This window comes from Procambarus clarkii, chromosome 33, assembly GCF_040958095.1.
Source record: "Procambarus clarkii isolate CNS0578487 chromosome 33, FALCON_Pclarkii_2.0, whole genome shotgun sequence".
In the NCBI taxonomy this organism is placed as follows: domain Eukaryota; kingdom Metazoa; phylum Arthropoda; class Malacostraca; order Decapoda; family Cambaridae; genus Procambarus; species Procambarus clarkii.
Window position 1 is genome coordinate 21,592,946 of NC_091182.1, and position 9,723 is coordinate 21,602,668.

Here is a 9,723-nt window from a genome sequence, read left to right on the forward strand (position 1 = left end):
TGCACTATTACTGTGGTGATACATGCACTTTTACTGTGGTGATACATGCACTGTTACTGTGGTGATACATGCACTTTTACTGTGGTGATACATGAACTGCTACTGTGGTGAAACATACACTGTTACTGTGATAATGTGTGCACTGTTACTGTGATAATGTGTGCACTGTTACTGTGATAATGTGTGCACTGTTACTGTGATAATGTGTGCACTGTTACTGTGATAATGTGTGCACTGTTACTGTGATAATGTGTGCACTGTTACTGTGATAATGTGTGTACTGTTACTGTGATAATGTGTGCACTGTTACTGTGATAATGTGTGCTCTGTTACAGTGATAATGTGTGCACTGTTACTGTGATAATGTGTGCACTGTTACAGTGATAATGTGTGCACTGTTACAGTGATAATGTGTGCACTGTTACTGTGATAATGTGTGCACTGTTACAGTGATAATGTGTGCTCTGTTACAGTGATAATGTGTGCACTGTTACTGTGATAATGTGTGCACTTTTACAATGATAATGTGTGCACTGTTACTGTGATAATGTGTGCACTGTTACTGTGATAATGTGTCCACTGTTACTGTGATAATTTATGCACTGTTACAGTGATAATGTGTGCACTGTTACTGTGATAATGTGTGCACTGTTACAGTGATAATGTGTGTACTGTTACAGTGATAATGTGTGCACTGTTACTGTGATAATGGGTGCACTGTTACAGTGATAATGTGTGTACTGTTACAGTGATAATGTGTGCACTGTTACTGTGATAATGGGTGCACTGTTACAGTGATAATGTGTATACTGTTACAGTGATAATGTGTGCACTGTTACTGTGATAATGTGTGCACTTTTACAATGATAATGTGTGCACTGTTACTGTGATAATGTGTGCACTGTTACTGTGATAATGTGTCCACTGTTACTGTGATAATTTATGCACTGTTACAGGGATAATGTGTGCACTGTTACTGTGATAATGGGTGCACTTTTACAATGATAATATGTGCACTGTTACTGTGATAATGTGTGCACTGTTACTGTGATAATGTGTCCACTGTTACTGTGATAATTAATGCACTGTTACAGTGATAATGTGTGCACTGTTACTGTGATAATGGGTGCACTGTTACAGTGATAATGTATGCACTGTTACAGTGATAATGTGTGCACTGTTACTGTGATAATGGGTGCACTGTTACAGTGATAATGTGTGTACTGTTACAGTGATAATGTGTGCACTGTTACTGTGATAATGTGTGCACTGTTACAGTGATAATGTGTGTACTGTTACAGTGATAATGTGTGCACTGTTACTGTGATAATGTGTGCACTGTTACTGTGATAATGTGTGCACTGTTACTGTGATAATATGTGTACTGTTACAGTGATAATGGGTGCACTGTTACTGTGATAATGTGTGCACTGTTACTGTGATAATGTGTGCACTGTTACTGTGATAATGTGTCCACTGTTACTGTGATAATTTATGCACTGTTACAGTGATAATGTGTGCACTGTTACTGTGATAATGGGTGCACTGTTACAGTGATAATGTGTGTACTGTTACAGTGATAATGTGTGCACTGTTACTGTGATAATGTGTGCACTGTTACAGTGATAATGGGTGCACTGTTACAGTGATAATGTGTGCACTGTTACTGTGATAATGTGTGCACTGTTACTGTGATAATGTGTGCACTGTTACAGTGATAATGTGTGCACTGTTACTGTGATAATGTGTGCACTGTTACAGTGATAATGTGTGCACTGTTACTGTGATAATGTGTGCACTGTTACAGTGATAATGTGTGCACTGTTACAGTGATAATGTATGCACTGTTACTGTGATAATGTGTGCACTGTTACTGTGATAATGGGTGCACTGTTACAGTGATAATGTGTGCACTGTTACAGTGATAATGTGTGCACTGTTACTGTGATAATGTGTGCACTGTTACAGTGATAATGTGTGCACTGTTACAGTGATAATGTGTGCACTGTTATTGTGATAATGTGTGCACTGTTACAGTGATAATGTGTGCACTGTTACTGTGATAATGTGTGCACTGTTACAGTGATAATGTGTCCACTGTTACAGTGATAATGTGTGCACTGTTACAGTGATAATGTGTGCACTCTTCCTGAGATGTTACGGACCATCTGCTGTGACTGGACTAAATCCACCTGAAGATATTTTTAACCAACGTTTAAACAAATCAGGATTAGCCTTCAAGCGGTAACATATTCTAACAAAATATGTACACAATTAACATTTAATCCAGCATACGTGTATGTTAATCCTAATAAACATTCAAACGAATCTTTACTGCTGATCCAGTTTTTGTCTGATTCAACATACTGGCAAATTTGCCCTGACATGACACTGAGTTCTGGACTTACTGTGAAGGAGGCTTAGCACTTTCTGATCTCCGCTCTACACCCACCGCCGGGTCCTCGCCCTCTACAAGGTCAGGTCCTCTACAAGGTCAGGTCTCAGCCTACGTAGATGAGGGGGGAGCCCCGAAGACGTCCTCAGGGTCTTCAAGACGCCCAACTAGTGCAAGGGTGAAGTGTATGTTTGTTTGCGTGTTTGTGTGTGTGTGTGTGTTTGCTCACCTAGTTGCACTCACCTAGTTGTGATTCAAGGGGTTGAGCTTCCGCTCTTTTTTCCCGCCTCTCAGCCATCAATCTACTGGTGTACAGATTCCTGAGCCTACTGGGCTCTGTCATATCAACATTGGAAACTGTGAATGGAGTCAACCTCCATCATATCACTTCTTAGTGACATGATGGAGTTTTACTTTTCTACCACTTTACTACCTACTCTGACACTGTACTCACCTAGTTGTGCTTGCGGAGCTTGAGATTTGGCTCTATGGTTCCGCTTCTCAACCGTCATCACTTCATAATGCACACACACACTGTGTGTGTGTGTATATGATCCCACTCCTTGTAGTCAATGAGTAGGATCATACTGGTCCTACTCATCGTAGTCCATCATACTGGTCCTACTCATTGTAGTCCATCATACTGGTCCTACTCATCGTAGTCCATCATACTGGTCCTACTCATCGTAGTCCATCATACTAGTCCTACTCATTGTAGTCCATCATACTGGTCCTATTCATCGTAGTCCATCATACTAGTCCTACTCATTGTAGTCCATCATACTGGTCCTACTCATTGTAGTCCATCATGCTGGTCCTACTCATTGTACTCCATCATACTAGTCCCACTCCCATTAGTACATTGTACTACCCTTCCCATGTAGCCCCTCACCATAATCCTACCCTTTGTAGTATGTTTTTGCTGTTTCAGTGAACAATATTTGACGATATTTTGTTGTTGTTGTTGTTGCTGAGATTCGAGCCAGTACTTGTTTCACTGGTAGTGATTCCGATCCAGCCAATGATTGACACATACCCTATGACAGTCACTGTGCAAAATTGTATTAGGCTAACCCAAAGCATCTGACCTTCAACCTCGAACAGACTCACATTCTGTTTTCTGGATATAATATACGGGAACCAGATGGTGCCTGGCGTCGACCTGGTCTATCTGTTTCTGTCTCTCTCGGTCTGTCTATTTTTCTGTCTCTGTGTTTGTGTATGTCTCTTTATCTTTATGTTCCTGTCTTTGTCTCTCGGTATGTCTCATTATCGTTATGTCATCATGTCTTTGTCTCTGCATATTTTCTTTATCTTTGCCTTCCGATCTTTGTCTCTCTGTTTCGTTGTTTCTGTCTTTCTATGTTTGTCCGTCTTTCTATAGCTGTCTCACTTTCTCATCATAAATCTTAAATAAAGAAGCCACTACTACAATTATCTAAACTTTTGAAAATCAAGTTCATAGTGAAGATAATAATCTCCCCCGAGAATGATATCGAAATTCAGAGAACGAATGTATAGGTAGCAGTAGACCGGTTGTATAAGAAACCTCTCTGTTTTCCCACATCTTAATTAGTCTTTTTAAAAAAAAAATTATAATTGCAGTTGTGACTTTTTTTATCTAAGACAATTCGAGTCTTTCTTTATAAAAGAACTTTATCCTTTATTTAATAAAACGTTTCATCTGTGCAACTTTATGCAGTTTAGATTTAAGTAAATTTTCTTTACCTTATGTCTTTGTCAAGTTCAAGTTGTTGCTTTGTCAAATAATATGTTCTATGGCTCTTGGTTTATGTTTACCCTCTATGGAAACTAGCGTGCGTTTGGTATGTATTGTAATATTTAAACGTAAAGTGTTTAGTGCTAGTTTGCAGCCTTTTTAGAATTTCATTTTTTGTAATCTATATATATAAAAATGGAAATGTTCGTTTGTTCAAAATCACTAATCTCCGAAAGTACTTCACCGATTGCTTTGAAATTTTCACACAACGTTCCATTCGAATCCGAGCAGATTTTTATATACATACTATATAGATGTCACGTCTGTGACGGTAAAAAAAAACTTTTTCTGAAAAACTGTGTTTTTCATGGGTTTTTCTTGTGAGGGAAATCTTCGAAACCTCTTTACCGATTGCTTTGAAATTTTGACACAACGTTGCATTCGAATAGGTGCGTCTTTTTATATATCTACTATATACATGCCTCACCTGTGGCAGGAAAAAACATGTTTTTTTTTAAAACAGCGCCATCTGTTGGATGTTAGAGCAACACACGCTGTAATCTCCAAAAGTTCTTCACCAATTGCTTTGAAATTTTGACACAACTTTGCATTCAAACAGGAGCATCTTTTTATATACCGACTATATAGATGCCACCCATGTGACAGGTAAAAACATGCATTTTTGAAAAACAGTGCTATCTGTTGCCATAATGACAACATTCACGCTATTCTAAATATGTCATGAATTCCATTTCAATGTTTCCGATTGCATTGATAAATTGAATTTTCCAAGATTTTGATTTATTTTCATTTTGATTTAATTATTTTGTGTGAATTGCGTTGGAATTGAGCTGTGAATTTATCAGACCGTTTAATTCGTGAGAATAGTTTATTTTTATATTTTTTCATATTTCCATTTCATTTTTTAACTGTTTTTCTTATATTTCAGTGATGGAACATCAGATCACTTGACGTTCCCAATTTTCTGATGTGAACATCAGACCATTTGGGAAGGCATCGGACGAGGGAGTGGGGAATGGTGGGGATGACGAGGGGACGGAAATGAGAGATGATGCGGAGGACGACAAGACAAGGGAGGGTGTAATGGTGGGGAAGGATGAGGGGACGGGGGAGTTTGGGATGGTGGGGACGAGGGGATGGGTGAATAGAGAATGGTGGGGAGGACAAAGAGACAGGGAAGTGGGGCATGGTGGGGAGGACAATGGGACAGGGGAGTGGGGCACGGTGGGAAGGAAAAGGAGATGTTGGAGTGGGGAATGGTTGGGAGGCCGAGGAGACGGGTGAGGGGGAAGTGGGGGACAGGGAAGATTGCTGTGGCTCAGCAACGCACATGCGTTGCTGAGCCACAGCAACGCGTGACCGGGTACTGCTAAGTACAGTATGTATAAATGTGGTATACATTGATTAATATAAGATTATAGATCATACATCAGGTTTTGCAGCCAGCCACCGTCGATAGCAGACGTGCCTCACAGCTTCTCTCCACTTCAAGCAGCCTTTAGACCCCCCGTCGCCGATGCGAGACCCGTGTGGTTGTCGGTAGTTGGTCTGACAAGACTTCTCCCTATAGACAACAAGAAACAAGGAAAATTAACTACCACGAAGAAGAAATCGGCAAATTATTGTCCGGCTAGCCAGCAGGAGGGGCGCCGTGCCAACCGCCATCTGAGCCAGCCACCTGCTGCCATCTTCCTCCACTCACCAACCTCCACCGTCCACAGTCCCTACCCTATCCTTACCCCTCTCTCCTCAACCCAGCCCACTCCTCATTCATCTGCCATTATCCAGTTTACACCTCATCACTCATCCCACCTTCACCTCACCATCATCACCAACTCCACCACTGTTTTGTACTAATCTATATAAACTACTATCCCCTGTCTTTCCGATCTGCTACTCTACTATGCTCTTTCGCCATCTGATTTATCTGACTCTGCAAGTCCCACGTCCAATCGGTTGTAAATCTGGGAAAGCAAAGAGTCGGGGCAACTGTTCCGCCATTGTAGCATGGTTAGGTTATCGATAGGCATAGGAGATTAGGATTTACTAACTACTAACTTGCCATCTTATCTCATCTTATCACAATGACGATTAAAATTAACATTAAGTTCACTGAAAACATAGCCTCCACTGAGAATGATCTTGCAACGGCCCGGAGCTCTATTGTAGAAGTTGCCCCTGTAGATGTTCACATCAAACCCCGAAGAGGAGCCACAGTAGTGCTACAGTATATATATATAGTAGAGCCACAGTATATATATATATATATATATATATATATATATATATATATATATACATATATATATATATATATATATATATATATATATATATATATATATATATATATATATATATATATATATATATATATATATATATATATATATATATATATATATATATTATTAAATATGACCGAAAAAGTAAGATTAATAATTCTAACACGAATTTTCTCAATCTTTCGTACATTACGCTTCACTGTTGGAGGTAAATCAAAAATCAATTCTCCAAAATTCATTTTTATTTCTAGTCTGACGCGACACGGGCGCGTTTCGTAAAACTTATTACATTTTCAAAGACTTTAGTTCACAAATACACAACTGAATAGAACTTACGTATCTCCGATTTTATATCTACATTTGAGTGAGGTGGAAGGGGTGATGTGGCATTAACACAAGACAGAACAAAATGTGGTATTAATAGGGTATTAATTTCATCAACACAAGACAGAACAAGAGTATTAATAGGGTATTAATTTCATCAACACAAGACAGAACACGAAGCAATGGATATTGAATAGAAGTGTTTGTAGAAAGCCTATTGGTCCATATTTCTTGATGCTTCTATATTGGAGCGGAGTCTTGAGGTGGGTAGAATATAGTTGTGCAATAATTGGCTGTTGATTGCTGGTGTTGACTTCTTGATGTGTAGTGCCTCGCAAACGTCAAGCCGCCTGCTATCGCTGTATCTATCGATGATTTCTGTGTTGTTTACTAGGATTTCTCTGGCGATGGTTTGGTTGTGGGAAGAGATTATATGTTCCTTAAAGTTTAAGGAACTTCGGGATTATATGTTTAAGGAACATATAATCTCTTCCCACAACTATTATATATTTATATATATATATATATATATATATATATATATATATATATATATATATATATATATATATATAAATATATATATATATATATATATATATATATATATATATATATATATATATATATATATTTATATATATATATATATATATATATATATATATATATATATATATATATATATATATATATATATATATGTAAATAAAAAGGTTATCTCAAGACATGTTTGTCACGGGTCTAGTCGGCCTTATTATTTTCATATTAAGCTTTCCACGGGAAACCTCTATTACAGATACTAAGAACGACGTCGTGGAAACTCCCCCTCATTAGTTCTGGCCATTACAGTAATCACCCGAATATCTCAGCTTGCGTGCGCTCGAGGACAGTCTCACAGGACGGGATTAGTTCATTTGTTTAACTTTCTAATGAGGAAAGAACACCCCAACATGACAGTCTATACTTAAACAACAACAAAATAATAATAATTTATCATGCATATTAGATAACTGAGTCACGCAGGAAACTGTTGACCATAACAATTCCTTAGTGAGGTCTCTCTCTTCGTAATATATAGATAACCCAATGTTTTAATCTCGATATAAAAAGATGAATGAAAGGATGTTAATCCCACCAAGAGAAGTCATTATGGTGTATCAGTTCACCGGCCACAGTAGAAGGTTGAAACAGCAACAAAACGAGACATATTACGCCTCATAACATGAAGTTAACTGAAGCCAAACATAGCAAACAATAACTCATTTGAGTCCTTTTCCATCGCGGAGACAGAACTCTTAAGGTGATTTATCTCGACACTCACAAATCAACACATTGAGGTATATTCTGAATAGATTCCGTTCGTTATACATCCATACACCACCGCCTTTCCTTCACAGCTGCTACAATAACCTGCTTGAACATGTCTACATGAGAGACGATAAATTGCAAAATGAACCTAACCAAATGTCTATATTACCTCCTTGGATAAATATTAAAATACATAGGAAAATACATCTATTGAACAATTGAAATGTTGCTTTCCCCATGGTCAAATCGTTTGACGCAACATCATCTCTTGACGTCAGAGTGTGACGTCACACCCCCTACATCAAACTGCCTGACGTCACACCGCCGACGTCACATGGTCGTAGTGCACCACAACACCCTCTCCACCAACATTGCAGCTCAACAATGTTATAATTTTCAGGGCTAAAGCGATATCACAACACCACCAAGAACACCATCACAAAACAACCAAGCTCACAATCACAACACCACTTAGGACACGATCACATCACTACCACCAAGGACACCACCACAACACCACCAAGGACACCATCACAACACCACCAAGGACACCATCACAACACCACCAAGGACACCACCACAACACCACCAAGGACACCACCACAACACCACCAAGGACACCACCACAACACCACCAAGGACACCATCACAACACCACCATGGACACCACCACAACACCACCAAGGACACCACCACAACACCACCAAGGACACCACCACAACACCACCAAGGACACCATCACACCACCACCAAGACACCACCAAGGACACCACCACAACACCACCAAGGACACCATCACACCACCACCAAGACACCACCACAACACCACCAAGGACACCACCAAGGACACCACCACAACACCACCAAGGACACCTCCACAACACCACCAAGGACACCATCACACCACCACCAAGGACACCATCAAAACACCACCATGGACACCACCACAACACCACCAAGGACACCATCACAACACCACCAAGGACACCACCACAACACCACCAAGGACAACATCACACCACCACCAAGGACACCATCACAACACCACCAAGGACACCACCACAACACCACCAAGGACACCACCACAACACCACCAAGGACACCATCACAACACCACCAAGGACACCACCACAACACCACCAAGGACACCATCACAACACCACCAAGGACACCATCACAACACCACCAAGGACACCACCACAACACCACCAGGACACCATCACACCACCACCAAGACACCACCACAACACCACCAAGGACACCATCACACCACCACCAAGACACCACCACAACACCACCAAGGACACCACCAAGGACACCATCACAACACCACCAAGGACACCATCACACCACCACCAAGACACCACCACAACACCACCAAGGACACCATCACACCACCACCAAGGACACCATCAAAACACCACCATGGACACCACCACAACACCACCAAGGACACCATCACAACACCACCAAGGACACCACCACAACACCACCAAGGACAACATCACACCACCACCAAGGACACCATCACAACACCACCAAGGACACCACCACAACACCACCAAGGACACCACCACAACACCACCAAGGACACCATCACAACACCACCAAGGACACCACCACAACACCACCAAGGACACCATCACAACACCACCAAGGACACCATC